The sequence below is a fragment of the Suncus etruscus genome, chromosome 4 (genome assembly GCF_024139225.1).
Source record: "Suncus etruscus isolate mSunEtr1 chromosome 4, mSunEtr1.pri.cur, whole genome shotgun sequence".
In the NCBI taxonomy this organism is placed as follows: domain Eukaryota; kingdom Metazoa; phylum Chordata; class Mammalia; order Eulipotyphla; family Soricidae; genus Suncus; species Suncus etruscus.
Genome location: NC_064851.1, coordinates 73,917,492 through 73,938,935, shown reverse-complemented (window position 1 = coordinate 73,938,935; position 21,444 = coordinate 73,917,492).

Sequence of the window (21,444 nt, the reverse complement as noted above, 5' to 3'; positions counted from 1 at the left end):
TGAAAAATAAAAATAAAACATGCAAAAATAATTTATTACTCTTTTTGTATGACTTGTTGATATTTTGCAATTTGTCTTTGTGTTTGGTCTTCTTTATTTTTATCTTCTGGTACTTTGATATCTGTCTTTTGTGTGTTGGTAAGGTTCCACTTGACTTCTAATTCTTAAAGTTCCTTTTTAAAGTAATTACTATGAATTTATATCTAGAATTCTAAGTTTATTATTATAACTGAATACATATAAATTTGAAGAAGTTAATTTTTTTTTGCCACACCCATTTGATGCTCAGGGGTTACTCCTGGCTAAGCGCTCAGAAATCACCCCTGGCTTGGGGGGACTATATGGAACGCCAGGGGATGGAACCACAGCCCTCCTTGGCTAGCGCTTGCAAGGCAGACATCTTACCTCTAGTGCCACCTCACCGGCCCCTATTTCTATTTTTTAGAAACAACAGTATTACTTCCCTTCCTTTCCACATTTTACACTTTTTTTTCTATCTTACTACTTCCATATGAGTTTTATTCTGTTTTTAGAAAACTATTATTTCTTTAAAATCAGTTTAGTTTAATTAAAATCACTAATCTTTTTGTTTTATTTGTCTCAAAATGTATTTTGGGGGGGTACCTGGTGATGCTCAGAGGTTACTCCTGGCTTTGTGCTCAGAAATTGCTCCTGATGAGGGGGACAATATAAAACGTGGGGATCGAATCCAGATCCGTCCTGTGTCAGCCTCATGCAAACCAAATGCCCTACTGCTGTGCTATCACTCCAGGCCCTCAAAATGTATTTTTTTACTTAAAATTTTAATGGTAACCTAGCCGTATAGATCATGGTCTTTTTCATTTGACACTTTGTCATGCCACTTCCTTTTGTCTTGTCTTGTTTATAAAAGATATTTATTTGTAATGTTATAGAACTTAACTTATACATGATCCTACTTTTTTCTCTTGTTGCTTTTAGACTCTTTGATTTTTAATTTTAATGGCAGATTGTCTTTGTGTCTAACTTTATGGGTTTATTGCTCAGAAATTTCATTTTCTTGATCTTTATCTATTATCTATCTATCTATCATCTATCTATCTATCTATCTATCTATCTATCTATCTATCTATCTATCTATCTATCTATCTATCTATCTATCTATCTATCTATCTATCTATCTACTACTTGCATATGGAAAGTTCTTGGCTATCATTAATTAACGTTTAGATTTTCTTCATACTTTGGTGTCTTTGTTTATATTTTCTTTCTTTCTTTCTTTCTTTCTTTCTTTCTTTCTTTCTTTCTTTCTTTCTTTCTTTCTTTCTTTCTTTCTTTCTTTCTTTCTTTCTTTCTTTCTTTCTTTCTTTCTTTCTTTCTTTCTTTCTTTCTTTCTTTCTTTCTTTCTTTCTTTCTTTCTTTCTTTCTTTCTTTCTTTCTTTCTTTCTTTCTTTCTTTCTTTCTTTCTTTCTTTCTTTCTTTCTTTTTAAATTTCAGTGAGCTTACTTAGGCTTGTTGATTTAGAGTCTTCATCAGATGATTTGGGGGAAAAAACATGATGTGCTGAAGTCCTTCCCAATCTTTCATCTTTATTTATCAAACTGGTGAATCCTTTCTATATTTTGTCATTAGGTCTAGTGCTTTATGTATCTTCTATTTTTTGAGTAATTTAGAAATTACTTTAGAAAAGTTAATTTCTAAAAATTAGAAAATTTCACAGTAGATTTTTAAAATTAAAACTAATGAGACTAAAAAAGTTAATTTTTGAAAATTAACTTCAGAAACAAAATACAATAACTATGCATGTTATCAAGTAGTAGCTATTTTTGTTTTGATTTTGGGCCATTCCCAGTGGTGCTGAGGGTTTATTCTGGGTCTACATTCAGTAATAATTTTTTGTGAGTCTTAGGAAAATTATGGGGTGCTGAGAATAAAACCTGGGTTGGTCACACACAAGGCAAGTGCCCTCCCTGGCTGTACTATCTCTTCTGCCCCCTCAGCTACCAAATTAAAAAATATTAAAATTTTGCATCTAATTTTTTCTGTTTAATTCATTTAAGATTTTGTATTTTCCTTCTGTAAAATACACATTAATTTTTAGAAGTCAAATAAGTTGGGCGGAAGCCCTATGAATTACTATATTTGTATACTGTACTAATCGTTTCATGTGGACTGTGCAATCCACCAAGAAGCTTTGGACAATGAAAGAAAAATCTCAATACAAATTATGTAAATTCTGAAAATAAGCATTCAAACAGGAGATACAACATGCTGCAATGTTTTAGAAATGAAAAAATGTCATTATTAGGATATGTAGGAAAATAGATACATTCTGAAATACTTCAGAATGTGTCTAAATGTGTATATATACAGATATATATGTAATTATACATATATGTATATGTGTATATGTATATGTATATATACTCACTCTTGTTTGTTGTTTTATGTATCTCCTCCCAGAGCTATCTCAACTCTGTGCTTCTCTCAGAATATGTGGTTCCTTCTTCCTTTCAATTCTTTCCCCCTATTGTCCACACATTGGACTAATTCCTTATGAGTTAGTTTAAATATCTGAAGTGTATATAAAACTTATAGAAACTATCTTTCTGAATGAGGGCACTCCTGTTACAGGCTCCTAGGAATCCTACTTTCCTTTTGTTCATAGTAAAGATTGATGTCATTATTTGCATGTGAGACTGTGGACATGTGAAATGACTTCTAAAATTCTATTCAAATACAGCTGCTTTTATTTTCAATACAAGCAATCTACAGAAATCATTGCATATTTATAGAATATGTGAGAATAATTATAATTATACAGGAAGGCAGTATGGCAGAGCACAAAGGGTAAAATAATGAGATAAGACTGACTTCTGCATTAGTAGTTGTGTGACCTGGGAAGTCATTTATTTAACTTCTTTATACATCAACTTCCATATATTAAAATAGGAATAACAATTGCTACCTGTTTAAATTACGGGAATGAAATGTAGGAATTAAGTGATACACTTGATATGAAACATTGGGTTACTATCACATAGAGAACAATCAATTGCTTTTACTCACTTCACACTTTGGAGAGGGTTGATAGTGTTTTTCTTAGAAGAATATTTCTGTGTAAATATAAAGAAAAAGTTCCTACATCAAATGCCTGCCTCTTAATATGTACACCTGCACATATGTACATTTACACAAACACACACACAGAAATTCTTTGTTATAAGGACTATTGCTACTTTATTCTTTTTAATTTTTTTAGAAGAGGATTTCAACATTGACTCTGGAAAGATCAATGCTTTTTGTTAAGTGGGAAGTAAGGTGATTTTTTTTAAGTCACAGTACTTATTTGGAAGATTTTTAAACTTAATACTTATGCTTATGTATTTTTATATTGATGTGAAAGTGAGTTTTAAAATAAGTGCTATTAAAATAAAATCTAAGATCTTTTAATATTTGCCTCATATAAGCCTTTTTTACTGAACATGTCATCATGTTCTTGCCAATAAGCCATACTTCATTTAAGCATTTTCATTATACATTCTGATTTTTAACCTTGAAGGCTTTTAATGGACTATGTAAATTTGCCCCTTGATGACATGAAATATTGCTAAATCTTTATCTATATCAATCTTTATTACCTAAGCAAATTATTGTGTGTGTGAAATCTAGGAACATTTTACCCAGGTAAAGCTAATTTTATAATTATAATAGTTGTATGTATAAGATGTTCTAGTTTGGTACTGCAATTATATTTGCTAGAAACAATTACTATGTTGTGAGAGTTTATTTAGTAAAAATACCAGCTGTTTTGTTGAACTTTCATTTATTTTTTGATGGAGTGAAATACTTTTTATTTAAAAAATTCCCCAGTCTTATTCGTTTATGATAAATTATCTTTCAGTGAAGTCTTACTACTGTTTTAGTTAAAGCTTTTTGTTAAGAGGTATGCAAAGAAGCATACCTCTTTTTTTTTTATTTTGATCATAGTGGCATACATATTGTTGACAATAATACTTTAGGTACATATTTACATAAAATCAGGGGGGATTCCCATCGCCAAATTGTCCTCCCTACACCTCTGTTTCTGTCCTACCTCCCATTTCCTTTTCCCTCACCCCAGGGCGGCTAGAATGTGTGGTCCCCTCTGTATCCAACCCACTACTTAGTAGTCTTGCACCTGTTTGGTCTTGATGCCTCCCTTATTTCCCCCTCTAACTGGAGGCAGGACTAGTTAGTTCAAGTTGCGTGGTTTTGTTTGAAAAAAAAAGAAAAATAATAAACTGGGGTAAGAATCTAATACCCCGAAAATGGGCGGAGTCCTTCTAAAGGCTCCCATCATCAATTTGGGAGATGGAGAAAAAGAAGGTGACTCCACTAGTACCAAAAGAAGTATTAAATATCCAGTGAGGGCTCCAGCTATATCGATAAGCACCTCAAAGAACAGACAAAACAAACAAACCAACAAAAAAAAAACAGAAACAAAAACTAAAACAAACAAACAAAAATCACGCCATGGTCTTGAATTAAGAAACATGGCATAGCACATAACGAAAGAGAAGAAAGGAAGAAAGAAAAAACAATAAATATAATTGGGGACAACACTTTCAATAATCGCACCCAAACAGAAAAATCGACCAAAATAGATAAATAAATCAAAAATAATAATAACAATAATAAATAAAGGTAATATATATATATTTATATAAAAATAACCAAGATTTTGTGCTTTTTGTATTTGTTTTTTCCCTCCTGCCCTGGCACAGTAAATATTGGGGTCATTCGAAAAGGAATTCACTTGGCCTAAGAGATATGGGGTTTCTCTGTCCTTGGAGCATACTGTCATGGGATCAACTCTAGACTTTGCTCATGATCAGGATCCTTTACTTTCCCGATGGTGTTTTTTTTTTTTGTTGTTGTTGTTGTTTTGTTTTTTTTGTTTTTGTTTTTGTTTTTGTTTTTTGTTTTTTTTTTTTTTTTGGTGTGTGGAAGACTTCTGCTCTATGTTTAGAGATCTCAGTATCTGCACAGATCCTGAGGTGGGACTTATGATGAAGTCAGTCTTTGTGGTTCTAGAGGTTCTGTTACCTCAGTGTCATTTTAATCCATCTTCTGTGGTTGGTGATCTTGGTCTTTGCACTGAACCTAGGGTGGCACCTAGGATAGCGTCTTTCTTTGTGCTTCCAAAAGCCCCATTCCGTTACAATTGTCTCTGCCGGACCTTTGGGACTGGGGATCATGATTATTGTGCAGGTCATAGTTCAAGCCCTAAACTAGGGCTTTTTTATTGGTCCCAAGATGTATACAGTCTGGTCGTGGTTCTTGCAGCCAGTCATCTGCAAATCCCGATCTTGGTTTTTGGACTAACCAAAGGGTGCCAAGACTTCTGGTTTTGTCTTGTCGTTAGTTGGTAAGGTAGGCTAATCTGCTCTAAGGTCAAGATGTTCGCATTTTCCTCGTTGTCAGGATAACATGTTAGAGCTGGGCCTTGTTGTTAGTCCCGCCGTATCAAGGCTGTCCCGGATAAAGTTTGTTTCCTGCAGCTGTTGTGAAGAGCTGTGCCCTTTCTATGTCGGGGATCAAGGGTTCAAGGCTGAATGAATGATATCTAATCACCTGAGGTCTAAGTTGATTCCACATGACATATTTTCAAGGCAGGAGATATCCCCATATTGTAAACATCTATGAGTTCCTATCTCTAGTAGATAGGAGCTCTTTTTTTTTATATGTAAGATACCTCTTTTTGATGACAAATTTTGGTGCTTCATATATATCTCCTTTATTTTTCCTTAATATGCACTTGATATTTTCCATGAGTCCAATCCCTCATCTTTTGTCATTTTTCTAAATTTATTCGCTTATAATACCACTTACCTCTTCTAGATCTGTACTTTATGGACATCCATTGTTTTTTTTTTTTTCTCCTTTTGTTCTATCAAACCTGTCTCTGGTATTCAACTATGTGTAACAGATACTGTCTACTTCCCCTAGAAATATTAATTACTTCGTTATTCAATGTCTCCTTTAAATGCCATCATAGTATCAGATAAACAGTGCTCACATTGTTGAAGTTTAATATTTAATAATTATTATATAATTTTGTGACTACTCCAGCCTGCAATCCCTGACTTCTTTTCAAAATATATCTGCAATTTGTCAAAGGGTTTCTTTAGCTTTGCTATGACAAGTATGGTCATCAGCATTCCCAGTATATTTGATAGAAATTCAGATCATCAGGACCAGTAATCAGAGTCTTCATTTTGACAAGAAACCAAGGGGTTTCCAGTGGAAATTGAAACTGTACAAAAATTTTCTAATGGAAATCTCCATAGGATGTCTTTAAAAGATGTTTGATATTATTTGGTATAAGCTTCTTAACTTCCTCTACCAGGATATTTCTATCTCTCCCTCCATTGACCTGAATTTCAACACATGTTCTTTCTCTTGCATGGGCATATGTTTTCTTTCAACTTATTTTCTTTAATTTATCTTATAAATATACCACTAATTAACTTTCTCTTGGTCTTTATTTCCTAAGTTTCCTGGCCAGGATTTTTAATTTTTTCCCTCATTAGTTAACTGGCAGTTAAAAATCACCTGACATCAGGGCTGGACTAGACGGCATTCCCACCAGCAGTGAATGAGTTCCTTTCTCCCCACATCCCCATCAGCACTCTTGATCTTTGTGATGTATGACAGTCTCTGTGGCATAAGATGGTACCTCAGTGTTGTTTTAATTTGCATCTCCCTGATAATTAGTGATGTGGAGCATTTTTTTATGCGCCTTTTGGCCATTTGTATTTCTTTTTTGAGAAATTGTTTGTATTTCTTCTCCCCATTTATTGATGGGGCTAGATGTCTTGCCTTGTTAAGTTCTGTCAATAACTTGTATATCTTAGATAATATCTCCTTGTCTTATGGGTATTGGGTGAATAGTTTCTCCCAATTTATGGGTGACTTTTGCATTCTAGGCACTATTTCCTTTGAGGTGCAGAAGCTTCGTAGCTTAATATAGCTTAATATATGGAGAGTCCTCAAAAAAATGGAAATCAAGCTCCCATATGACCCAGCTATACCACTCCTAGGGATATACCCTAGGAACTCAAAAATACAATACAAAAATCCCTTCCTCACACCTATATTCACCACAGCACTATTTACAATAGCCAGACTCTGGAAACAACCAAGATGCCCTTCAACAGAAGAATGGCTAAAGAAACTGTGGTACATATACACAGTGGAATATTATGTAGCCATCAGGAGAGATGAAGTCATGAAATTTTCCTATATATTGATGAACATGGACATTACTATTCTGAGTGAAATAAGTCAGAGGGAGAGAGAGAGACACGAATAGTCTCACTTATCTATGGGTTTTAAGAAAAATAAAAGACATTATTGTAATAATGCCCAGAGATCAGGGCTGGAAGGACCAACTTAAGATATGAAACTCACCTCAAGGAGAAGTGCAGTTAGAACACTAACAAGTACCATGACAATGTTAATGAGTGAGAGAAGTAGAATGCCTGCCTTGAATACAGGCAGAGGTGTGGGTGAAGGGATATGGGGTGTTTTGGTGGTAGAAATGTTGCACTGGTGAAGGGGGGGGGTGTTCTTTTTGTGACTAAAACCCAACTACAGTTTATAATCATGGTGTTTAAATAAAGATAAAATATTAAAAAAAATCACCTGAAACTGTTAGTTTTTATTATCTAGCATGGACCACCGTTCTCTTTTTTGAAAACTTTTAACATTTCTATATTTTAAACTCTAATTTTCTATCTGCCTTTATTAAGAACAAGGCATAGAATAATTTAATATATTTATATCACCTAATAACTGGCAACTCCTTGACATTTAGATTATCCTTTATCTTCTCAAATATAATAAATGTGGATGGGAAAATAGAAACTTGATTGCTTAGTTTGAACTAGTCTAATCTGACCCCCCACCCCACTTAATCCCCTTGTATATGCAGTCTCCAGAAGGTCTAGCAGTTCTTCTCTCTGCAATTGCCAGCCAACTGGACCTTCATTTAATACAAGGAACTGAAGAGACATTGCTATTGGGCCCTGCAGAAGACCTTTAGAGCCATACCTAGTGGTTCTTAGGAGATCAAGTGGTGCCAGAGACTGGGGTAGGCTGCCTGTAAGGCATGTACCTTAATCCCTGTGTTGTTTAGGCTGAGCCTGTAGTTCTGAACCTGATGCTCTCTTCTCATACCATAATTTGCTCTCACAGTTTAATTTTTAAATTATTTTACTTGGACATCAATGAACCCTTGATCTATCCAATTAGTTGGTTCTCCTCTAAATAATTTTCCTGAATCCTTTCTGTCTCTTCTTCCTCCTTCCTCTTATAAGTGTATTTTTTTTTAAATTTTGGGCCACACCTGCAGTGCTTATCCTGGTTCTGAGCTCAGGAATCATTCCTGACAGGCTTGGGGGACCAAAGGAGATTCTGGGGATCAAACTATGTCATCCATGTGCTAGGTAGTTGCCCTCTGTGCTATTGCTTCAGGCCATTCTATGTATACTATTTTATTTAAAAATTAATTTTATGAAGATGTAAGATAAATATATGAATAAATGATACCTATTGTGATTTTAGAGGTCTCTGAGATTTGACAAATGTATCTACCCAAGGAGCCATCATCACTTGGTATGAAGAACATTTGCATCATCTCAGAATATTTCCTGAATTTTTATGTTATGTTCTCCGTTAGCTGAGGCAATCACTTTGTCACTATTTAATTTTCCATTTTAAGAATTAATTTAAATAAAATCTCATACACAACTACTGTATTTTAGTTTACATTCTTTCAGTCATTATATTTACTTTGAAACTGATACACATCATTATTATATCAGTTTATCTTTGTTATTGCTAAGTGATATTTATCTCTGTATAATACAAAATTTTTTTAAAATCTAAGGAGAAGCATTTTCTCAGGGCCTGCTTTCAATTTCTCTCCTTTCAGAAATTGTATTTACACCCATGGATGTAAACTTCATTTCCATTTATGTAACTTCTGACTCCTCAAAGTTAACCTTTGCCATGATATAAATTTTGGAATTTTATTTTAAGCTCTGTGCTTGATTTGTTTCTAGAATGTTTAATAGCAATTTAACCTTATAATTTCCCGAGTAGATTTCTATTTGCTATTTTAATATCTCTTGATATATCTTTACTGTTTTCCTGTCAAATAATTTTCTCTACTTACTAAGATGACTTGATTTAGGGGTTTCTATGCTATTTTTCAGCCTCTCATATCCATCTTTTTCTAGCATTATCTGAATCTAGGAGTTTTTGAAGCCTCTCTCTACACATATTTTTCTCTCCAACTTCAAATATTTAAAACTCATATCTCATCATTATATATCTTTGCACAAAAAATATCTGGTCTTGTGTTTTCTTTTGGAATATATATATATTTGGATTTTGGGCCATAGCAGTGATGCTCAGAGGTTACTCCTGGCTATGTACTCAGAAATAGGTCCTGGCCTGGGGGACCATATGGGAAGCTGGGGGATCAAACCATGGTCCATCCTGGGTCAGCCACATGTAAGGCAAACACCCTACTGCTGTGCCATCACTCTGGCCCCTCTCTTGGAATACTTTTTTAAGAATGAATATTGATTACAACTAATAATTGCATGTCATATGTATTACACTTACAGCTATAAGTCTGTTATGTTGTGCTTTTGAAAATGTGTTATTGAACTGACATTGGTTTATAACATATAGGTTTAAGGTATATTGCTTTGTAATTTTGCTATATTTAATCCTCATCAAAGGACTTGTTTCCACCCTTCATCATCCAATTGACACTTTGCCTAACTCACTCATCCTGTTTCCTTTCCCTTTTTTTTCTGGAAATTTTAGATTTTTTTGAAATATTACACATTAACATTTTATAGAAAAATATTGGTTTAAATATAATATACTTCAAGCATAGAGCTTATAAATCACTTGTTTTTTCTATATTATGATTCAGTTGAATCTATTCTATCTCCCTTGCTTTATAGTAACCTTTGTTTTCTTCTTATAGTCTAAATTATTTTGTTTTGTTTTGTTTATCCATTTGGCTATAATTTTTGTCAATGGATGACAATAGTTTGCATCATGTAGAGAGTGCCAAAAAATCATCCTATTTCCCTTTGGATTCTTCAGAAATTGAGCAAACAAGTATCAGACATATTGATAAAAAAAGAACAACGGAAGACAATCTTGTTAACATATGTATATTTTCTGTATACATAGGAAAGGCTCAAAAAATGAATAACTTTCATAGTTTTCAGATATAATTCAAATACTTTATTAAAACAACATTTAGAAGAGAAAGGAGAAAGCTCCATAGGAAGGATACTAAACAAATTAGGAAAAACAAAGGTATTAGCAAAAGAGCAATAGTACAGTGAGTAAAGTTTGTTTACTGGAATCACCCTGAACCCCACCCAAACTGATCCCTTAGCAAAGAAATAATGCCTAAGCACAGCTGGGTGTCTACACCTGGAAAATAAGCACTATAACATTCACTTTAAAAGAACTTATAAGTAGAATGCCTGTCTTGAATACAGGTAGGGTGGGGCAGATGGGAGGGGGGCATTGGTGGTGGGCATGTTGCACTGGTGAAGGGAGGTGTTCTGTTTATGACTGAAACCCAACTACAATTATACTTGTAATGATGATGCTTAAATAAAGATTTAAAGAAAATAGAAGGACTTAGAATGATTACAAACGTATATCACTTTTTATTAGCTTAATGGCAATCACAAATATTTCATGCATAAGTATTTCAGTATATATTTTGAAAACCACAGGGCTCTTGCTAAAATACAACATAATACTATCATTACAATCCTCCAAATTGGGCCAGAGAGATAGTACAGCAGATAGGGCATTTGCCTTGCACATGGCTGAACTGGGTAATATCCAGCATCCCATATAGACCTATGAGCCTGCCAGGAGTAATTTCTGAGCACAGAACCAGGAGTAACCTTTGAGAGCCATCAGTGTGGCCCAAATACTACCCCCAAAAAAAACAACCCTTCAATTGACCCCAAGTCCTTAAAATCACTACAGATCTTTTCATTGCTTAAATATAGTGTCTCATCGAAGTGTAATTTTTTTTGTAGCTTGTTTTGGAAAATAATTCCAAATTATAAATAATGAAAAATTTTCAAGCAGATAATCCAAGCAAATCTTAGCCCTTATAAAACTGTATTTCCACAATGTGCATAGATAAAGTCTTTGTACTTGTGTGTGCAATAATCTTCATTTTATTATTTTAGAAACTTTGGTTATGATGTTTATCAAGATGTGTAATAGATTTCTGTCATGGATATCAACAGAGATTGAATGCTAAAATCCCTCTACTTAGTTTTTTTCTGCTCAAATAATTTAGCTGTGTCTTCATCATTTCCCATCATCTATAGGTTGACATTGTAAGATATTGTTACTACTTCATGGCATATTTTTATACTGCAAAAATTAAAGTTTGAAATGATATCAAGATAATGGATTACGTTTTAAACTTTCTTTCATTGCCCAGATTATATTTCTTTCTTCTGTGTGCATGTCCTGTGAACTTACTGCAGGAATTGCTCAGAAGAAGGTGTAGAATAGGATATAGGAAACAAAAGATATGGCCACTTCTCCTTAGAAGTTATTCTTTATCTAGGAAGAAAACATACACATAGAAAATGACAGTAAGGCATAACAGCATAACATTCACCACTGTAAAAGTGAAGGACAGATAGAGTTCATAAGTTCTGGTAGGGTGCAGCACCTTTGAGAAATCAGAATCAAGTGATACTTTTTTTTTATCAAAATACTTTTTGAATAGGTAATTTTGAATTCAGTTTGGAAGGAGCTGATAGACATAAATTTTAGTTGAATAAAAAAGGCATACTAGGTGAGAAAAAGAAACAGCAGCAGACACAAGGAGTCATCGTTGACATTAAAATGAGTTGGGCTTGAATTAGTGAGCTTTTATTTTAATGATTTGATTCTAATATAGAAGATATATTAAGGAAAACATGAGTAGATATGACTTTTGCAAATTTTAAAAATCATCATTTCACTATTTCAGAACTTTTCAAATGTCTCTTACTGCAGGAATTATTTCTCAGTAGTCATCAATGTTTTATCAGTAATGATGATAACCTCCTAGAGGTTACTATGAAAAAAGAAAGGAGAAAAATTTTTGGTAGCAAATGGTTGTAGCACAGGGGAGGTTACCTTGGATATCACTTGGGGTTTTTGTTTTGTTTTGTTTGTTGTTTTGTTTTTTGGGGGGTATCATCTGGTAGCCCTCAGGGGTTATCCCTGGCTCTGCACTCAGAAATCACTCCTGCAGGGAAAGGGTACCATATGAAATGCTGAGGTTCAAACCAATGTTTGTCCTGGATCAGCTCCATGCAAGACAAATGCCCTACCACTGTGCTATTTCTCTGGTCCCTGGATATCAGTTTTAAAAAACAAATTTTAGGATCAGTGAGGTCAGTGGTAGAACACATGCTTGCCATATGTAAGGATTTGTGTTTGGTTCTCAGCACTGCATGGTTACATATGACCCCAATACTGTGTGGTTCCAGCAAGATAGTATAATAGTTAAGGTGAATGGCTCAATTATGTTTAAATCCTTAATACTACCTAGTCTCCTGGGCGTCGCTGGATGCAATCCTGGAGTTCCAGGGGCACCATTGAGATGGCCCAGATAATCCCAGTGCACAAAATGAATTTAGTAGCAATGCATCTTGGCATTAAACTATCTATTTGTTTAGTGCAGGAACTTTCAGGTGTGCTCCTTGAACCTCCTGAGAGTATTTGGGAGTTCCTTCCTCAAGGAAAATTTCTATTTTGTGTAAGCCAGTTGAGGTAGCTGACCGAATTTGTTTCCTCATCCTAAAAGTTTGCAAATTAATGGAGTGACTGTATGTTCATTTACAGGTATGACTGTTACTAAAATAAAGTCAAAGAAATTTTTAAGAACTCAATATCTAGAATTAGTGATTACGATCCTAACATATATTTCAATTATTTTTAGCTTTGCTTTCTACATTTAACTGGTATGCAGGGAGTATTAATTTCTACTAATAAAGTTACATTGTGTGTTTTCAGTTCAGAAATTTATGTGCAGGAGTGGATTTTTCTAGCGAAAGAAGAAGCAAAGACAAATTGTTGGTTTCACATACAAGATGGTCGAAACAGTCTCTAGTTTGAAGCTACGGTTGGTGTTAGTGGCACTGTCCTTGTAAGTAGATGAGCTCCCGAAAGCATCCATACTAGAGCACGTAGTGCAATTCAGAGACATGCGGGGTACATTTGCCCAAAGTGGGTTTTCTAGGCTCATTTGGTCACTGTTTCTGGAACCTGTGCCTCAAACTCAATTCTTTAGTCCTTCGAAAGTTTTCTCTCAACTACTCAATTACCTTTAAGTAAACACCTTCTCTGACCTTTTATTTTTACCCCTTCCTCAGGGCATTCCCACCATCAATGCCCCTAATCTCCCTCCTTCTCTGACCTTTATACGACAATGAATTCTAGCAAAAAGAGGGGGTGAATTTCAGGAAGGCAGTGCAGTTCTTTAGATTTTGTTAAAGGTTGATCAAAGTGTTAACTGCTATTAGAGAGGCAGAAGTCAGACATCAAGTTCTGAAGACCAATGGTTTAAATCAGAGTAGTCTCAAATGAGAGAGAAATTTGTGGAAGAGGAAAGTTAAAAACCGGTTAACATATTAGAAAGTTAAGACTAAGACTAACTAGGGATATGTGGGAGGCAAAAGAGAGAGAGAGAGAGAGAGTAACCAGGTAATGTGGTGAGAGTGAATGAAAATATCCATATCTTTTTTTTTTAATCTTTCTTTTCATTTCTTCTCTCTTTCCTCTTAAAAAAAGAAGCTCCAAATATGTCTTGTAGAGGATATTAAGTGGAGATACAGAGATACCTTAAATGTCTTGAGAAAGAAAAATGGTGTAAATATGGTGCTATCGGGCAGGAACTTGTTCCATGACAAAGGTAAAGAAAGCTAAAATAGACTAAAATAGAGATTTTCTAAATGCAATACTGAGATTATGGAGTATGACTGTGAAGAGCCAATGACCAACCAGACCATAAAATGCTCTTATCTCCTTACTACCTAAGGCTGGATGGAGCTGGCAGGATTCAAAGATGTCTCCTGAGGACAGAGATGAATCTTGCTGGTTCGGTGGAATGAGACAAGAAAAGAAACTCCTAAGTTTTCTGTTTCCCACATATGATATATTTATCTTTCTCTCCAGCCTCCTCTTTGTGGCATTTACTCAAGATATCTTAGAATTCCTTTAGAATATCCAGTCTGGATTCTCAGCCACTTCCTGCTCAATCTCTATCACTATCATACTCTTTAGCACTTCATTGTGTATTTGCTTGGGTTCCTGCTGTTTTGTCTTTTCTTGCTATTTTAATACTTCCTCTGATTTGTCCCTAAAGTGCATTTTCTATGTTTCTTCCACTTTCTGTTTTATTTTCCTTTCATTTTGTTTCATTTTATATTTTATATCTTATTTTTTCAAGCATTTCAATCTTTCTAGTCTTTAATATCTGACATTTAATTTTTCTTTTCTTGTTTAGGACAATTCTGTGGCGAATTGGATTTCTATCTTTTATAATTCAACTACTACTTCAATACTTTAACATAATTTTATAATATTTAAATAACTTAAAACTTATAGTAATGGAGTATTTTAATTTACTTAAGAGTAATTTTCTTTTTATTAAGTAATTTTCTTTTATCCTCTTTTTTGTCCTCTATATTTTGGTTTCTACTATGGTCAGATTCCTCCCCATTTAGAGAAACTGGAGATCTTAATATTTCTATAATCCCTACTTTCCAACTTATTTTCTACTAAGCTGCTTTTTGGAATTTGGGCTTGTTTTATTTCTTATTTGAATCAATTTGGTAAATGGTACTCTTTAGATAAAGCATAAATGATTTGTCCTTTTTAATAGAAAGGACTCTTTGAGGTTAGGTGTGGGAGAAAGCAAGAACAATAATAATATCTTCTGCTAATCAGACCTTCTTTAGTCAAATGTTATTTTCTATCCGCATAACTAACAATTCCAATACCTATGGTTTTCTGTTATTCTTACTGTTTATTTATTGTTTAATATTGTTTCATGAATAAAAGTCATTTATTTTTCTTCTCTCAGAACTTACAAACCTTGTGTTCATAATTATGTTAGAAATATTTTACTGATATTTTTGCCTCTTGAAAAGTATTGGTTGTGCCAAATAATTTAATTCTAATTACTAAAGGCCTTCAATTATTTTCTGTGAATTGATTTATTTTGGCCAATGGTAGAGAAAGCATGATAAGAAAAGAACTTATGTCTTTTTTCCCTATATTATCCAAAGCATCTAGTTAGGGTTTGAGTACATAGTAGGCATAGTGGCTCTTTGAATTATTACTCTCTTCTAGCATAATTCACATTACATCTTTAAGGTCTGCTTAAAATATAAATTTTTCTCTGAGATTAAATGACCAAGTGGCCTGCTATCATTTATTCCATGCACCAGTGATCTGTGCAACATTTCCTCCGGTGTCTTCCTGAGCTGGCAGGAGCCAGCCATTCATTTAAATTGGCAACAGACATGGAAATGAATTTGTGTGCTGTCTTAGTTGGTAATAAAATTTAAAGTGCAATGTAATTTGTGATGGTTTGAAACGGTAATGCAATTTTGGCAACTCTACTATATCTCTACAAGACATACTGTTCAAAGATTTTCAAGCCAGTAGGTAATAGACTTTCCTCTTAAAAACAATTGATTAAAGCTACTTTCTTTTGGACTTGATCCAATCTTTATGGATGATAGCTAAAGCACAGGTTATACAGTTTTGATTGAAGTTTTCAGGATCAGGTGCTGGTCATTTAATCCAGTGCTGTTTTTGGTCTATTATTATCACAGATTCTACTTGTAAGTTAAGAGATAAAAGAAAATAAAAAGTGATTCCAAGTTGGGTTTATAATTGAAGCAGCAAATGAAATAGCTTGTGACCTCAAGGAGGAAAACATTAGAAATGAGAAGTCAAATGAAGTCAACTTTCCAACTTTTTCTACAGAAATAATCCTCACTTTCTTGAATATGTAAATATAAAGCAATTGGATGTCAGCATGCTAGGTTTGATAGTTTTTCAATAGCTGGTTCTGCCTGAAAATTTTCAACCAGAGTAGTAAATATTCTAACCTGTTAAATCTCCCATCCAAATTTTATTTCAAAAAGTGAATTCTAAATTTTTCAATTTAAATTTTCCACCAGTTTTAATAAAGTTTTTTTTGTAATTGATTCTTAAGTTTTCTATTATGTTCATATCTTTAATTCAATGGTAGTTCTTAAGGTGATTTATGTCTTTGAAATTGCAAACCAAGTTTACTAGAATCTATCTTTTTCTTGCTGTATAAAATATATTAGTCTTCTAAGACATATTCATGTGTTCATCAAAAGGCATAGATTTAATAGCTACCCACATGGTAGTAACTCCCAATGACAGATATAGTATGTTAGAAATCTCTTCCCAGAAGTTTACAAAGGAGATTAAGCAAATCTTACTTGATTTAATTGGACTCCTGTAAACAGTTGTCATTGTATTTCTAAGGAATTTGCTTTATCAGGGAGTCTAAAAAGTCATAATTTTCATCAGTAGAGATAACTTGGTAATCACTTTTCCCAACAAATTTATGAACAACTTTCTAACTCTTTTGGTATAAAGCCTTTCTTCATATTGCCCATAATACCCTCACCCTTTCAATCAACTTCAACTTTCCTATTTCTCTCTATTTCTCTCCCTGTTTCTCTCTCATTCTCTGCTTCTGTCCTAATTCACTTGTTTTGGTATTCATTTCAGTCTTGCTCATAATGAATCAGTTTGTAAACTGATTCACAAAAATACTATTTTTTTTCTGTCTGTTCACAATATACAGTTGCTTTGCCCTTTTCTATTTGTGATATCAAAGTCAAATAGCTAACTTTGGCTACTAACAGGTAATGAGTTTCACTGGTGGGTGGAAACTTTGAGACAAAGCAATAGAGCCTCCATTTTCCCAATTGCTCATGTTGAATATAGCTGACTGCTGCCAACCTGCATTGGATGAATCACATATGAGTGAAATACAACTTCAGAGTTTATTGCTATAGGTACCTTAATCTCTTATGACAGACACAGTGTCTTCCTTCTTAAAAATAACCATCCTGTGGCTCTGCTTTCATTCTCTTATACTACATTTATTCTGCTGTTAACAACTACTTTTCTTGAAGAAACTTATTATGTTGACTTTTTCTCTTCTTTTTGATTCCTTAGCCTTAGTAAATACTCCTGACCTCACATTTCAGTAAAAGAGATCTTGCTTAGCCTGCCAATAACCTCTTAATTTTCAATCCAATGAACTGATTTTTATTATCTTATTTTATCTTATATGACAAGTATCACTTTTGGCCTTTAGGAATTTTCCATGATACTTTTATTTTTAATTTTAATTAAAAAAAATTTTTTTTTGGTTTTTGGGCCACACCCAGCGGTGCTCAGGGGTTACTCCTGGCTGTCTGCTCAGAAATAGCTCCTGGCAGGCACGGGGAACCATATGGAACACCAGGATTCGAACCAACCACCTTTGGTCCTGGATCGGCTGCTTGCCAGGCAAACGCCATTGTGCTATCTCTCCAGGCCCTAATTTTAATTAATTTTTATTGTGACAAAGTGCAATACAAATCTTTTACAGAATTATTTATGGTACATAGTGACAATGAATGAGGGGCATTCCCACCACCAGTGATGTTCTCCCTCCACCCCTGTTCCCAGCATTCATCCTATATCTCCCTCCTTTACCCCCAGAATACTAGTGTAACTGGTCTCTACTTTAAAGCTTGTTGTAGATTGGGTATCTATATTGTTGTCATTGACTTTGGGTTTGGTGTTCAAGTCTGATCATTTTTTTTTTTATTTTTGGGCCACACCCGGTAATGCTCAGGGGTTACTCCTGGCTATGTGCTCAGAAGTTGCTCCTGGCTTGGGGGACCATATGGGACACCGGGGGATCGAACCGCGGTCAGTCCAAGGCTAGCGCAGGCAAGGCAGGCACCTTATCTTTAGCGCCACCGCCCGGCCCCAAGTCTGATCATTTTTTTTCCCACTACATGTTCATATGACTGGTCCTGGTATCATCCTTTCCCTCCCTCAATTTATGAGGCTGAATGATTCAAGTTATGTTATTCTGTTGGAGATAAAAAGATAAGAAAAAGAGAAGAAAAAATTTGGTAGCAACTACCAAAAAAAAGAAGAGAAAAAAATACACCCAGCAAAAAAAGTCACCAAATAATAACCACAAGAGTGAAAAAGAAAGAAAAAAGTGGAAGAAAAAAAGAGAAGGAAAATAATATTAAAAACAAACAAAACAAAACAAAACAAAATAAGAAAAAGAGGGAGTGCTGGAGTGGCAGGGTTTGGTGTTCCCCCACTGTTTTTTTTTTGTTTTTTTTTTTTGTTTTTTTTTTTTTTTTTGCATAGGCACAGTAAGTATTGGGGAATAAAGGGAATTCCTGTGGCCTAAGAGATTCAGGGTTTCTCCACCCTTGAAGCATACCATCATGGGAACAACCACTGGCTCCATACATACTCATTACCATATCCCAACGGGTTTTTTGTGGTGCCAGGAAACTTTCCTTTCAGTTGTGGATGAGAAAATCAGGCCACTATAGCTAGCGATCTTGGTATTTGTGCAGGTCATAGGACAAGGTCTAGGATAGAGTCTTTATGGTTCTAGAGGTCCTGTTCCATCATTGTTGTTGTGTTCAGTATTCTGTAACAAGTGCTCCCTGCTTTTGCTCAGTCCCAAAGCTGAAGCCTAGGTAATATTATGGTTACAAAGGTTCTGCTCAGTCTCTGTTGTCACAGTTGGGCCTCTGTAATAAGAAATCTTGATTTTTGCAAGAGTCCTGAGCTACAGCCTAGGGTAGAGTTTTCCTTATTGGTCCCAAGATAAGTTCTGCCCAGTCACGGTTGTCAAAGTCATTTTTCTGTAGTTAGTGCTCTTATTTTTCACAGTTCAAAGGATGGCACATCTTCTGATTTCCACTTACTTGTGATAGGACAACCTGGTCTTAGATCAAGTTGTCATTTCCTCGTTGTCTTCATTGTTATATCAGAACTGGCACAAGTTGGTGCCAGAGCGATGTAGAAATCTCCCGATGGAGCTTAGTTTCTGGTGTTGTTGCAGGGAGCTGTACCATGATGCTTTTTATTACTTAATTCCTCACATCTCTTTTCCTCTCAATCTTTTTTTTTTAAGTATGGTATCTCGGATTTTATTTGCAGCACAAATATTGGTGTCCTTGAAGATAGAACCATCTCAATCTTTATTCTTTTTTTAAAAAAAATTTCATAATCAATGCTTATTCAATATGATTCTAAAATACATGCAATAAATATAATATTTTTAAATTAAACTAAGGTAACTTTGATTTTCACCATTAGTCATAAATTTTGCTTTATATGGTTTATGCTAGGCCATTTATTTGGTCGTGAAAGATGTGAAAATAAAAGTGGGCTTGAAAACCTAACTAAATGTAGAAAAAGGTCAAAAGATTTGCCAAATTTTCATATAGCCCAGAATTTAACATATAGAATTTTAATCTGAAGGACAGAGGACTAGAAAGATAGCCCAGGGTCTTAGGTCCTTGCTTTGTAGGCTGCCAAGCCCAGTTCAATCCTTAATAGCACAGGGTTGCCTTGAGTACCACTGGGAGTGATTCCTGAGCATAGATAAAGCTTGGAATAAAACCTGAGCACTGCTGTGTTTTGCCAACCCCAAGACAAAAAAACCCTCAAATTCTTGTTTCCCTTTCTAGTTGTAACTAAGGCACCCCTTTAGACATAGGCCTGTAGTACCACCTCTGGGCAGGGGCAGGTGCTGAAATAATTTAGGATGGATATTATCTTCAGATACAATTGGGAAGTTCTTTCTATTTGCTCAAAGAAAACTTGATTTGTGAGGGTGGGGAACAGAGGAGCTCAAAATAATTTTCTCCCCTACTTTGTTTTTTTGTTTTAGCAGGGGGTACTAGGCCAAATAAATTTGGAAACCTCTTCTCTGGAGAAAGCCACATTCTTTGATATATATTTTATTTTCTTTTATTCATATTTTCTAAATAAAGTTATTTTGTTTTTAGTCTTTTATTTTTTGCAGAAAATCTTTTCTGTGAGAGTAGTCAAAAGAGCCTAGGATGGGGCCAGCGAGGTGGCGCTAAAGGTAAGGTGTCTGTCTTGCAAGCGCTAGCCAAGGAAGGACTTCAGTTTGATCCCCTGTGTCCCATATGGTCCCCCAAGCCAGGGGCAATTTCTGAGCACTTAGCCAGGAGTAACCCCTGATCATCAAACTGGTGTGGCCTGAAAAACCAAAAAAAAAAAAAAAAAAAAAAAAGAGCCTAGGAAATATGAGTGGAGGTCAGGCCTGTTTTCTGTGCAGGAGCCTTACAAGTCCTGACTTCCCGGCATTCTTCATCATCAAGTTTATGGGGTGGAGCAAACAAGGAGATGTTAGGGAGATAGAAAATCCTTGAGTATTTATATAAAATTAGCTTATAAGACATTAGTTATTTATGATGTTATAGACATTTATTTAACAGCCTAAGAAAGTTTTTCTGGGTCTTTCAATGGCCTATATATCTATGGAGTCCTGGTTGAAATATACCTATGATCTGCTTCATATTCACATGTCACATAATGTTCTGGACCCACTGCTCTGTTACTTTGCAGTTTGTGCCTATGGAGTAACTTTGTAGTTAGGGGTAGTGTAAGTTTCAGGTCCCAACCCCAGGGGACTGGAATGATATCAAACTGGAAACAAACACAAATGCAGGAAATAATCCAGATGGTTAAGGGAATAAAACATGTTCAGGAACTTCCACATCAAGCCTTCTGCTCCAAAAAAGCAGATATGGAAAGACCAAAATATCATGTGGTTTTCCTGAGATCCAGGATCTTTGTTGGGAAATGCAGGATCACACCTTGGATGGAGAACAGGTAGGATAAGAGACTGATCCATAGAGTGTTTCCATCCAAAGGTGCTTCCAACCAATGAGTAACAAGCATATCCTGAATTCGATGGAAACCAGTTAACCCAACACTCTGGTACTCTGTAATTTGTCTCATTCTATTAGTGTTTGATGCTATTCATCCTTTTGACTTTCCTTTTTTCCCCATCTGCTTGTATAAGAGTAGTTCCTGGATCATATGGAAGCTGAATGTCCAGTTTTTAAAGGAATATTCATATTGTTTTTCAAAAAGGCTGGGCTAGATGGCATTCCCACCAACAGTGTGAAGTGAAGTGAAGTAAAGAGAGTTCCTTTCTCGCCACATCTACTCTAGCTCTGGTTGTTCTTGTTCTTTGTGATGTATTCCAGTCTCTGTGGCATGATATGTACCTCA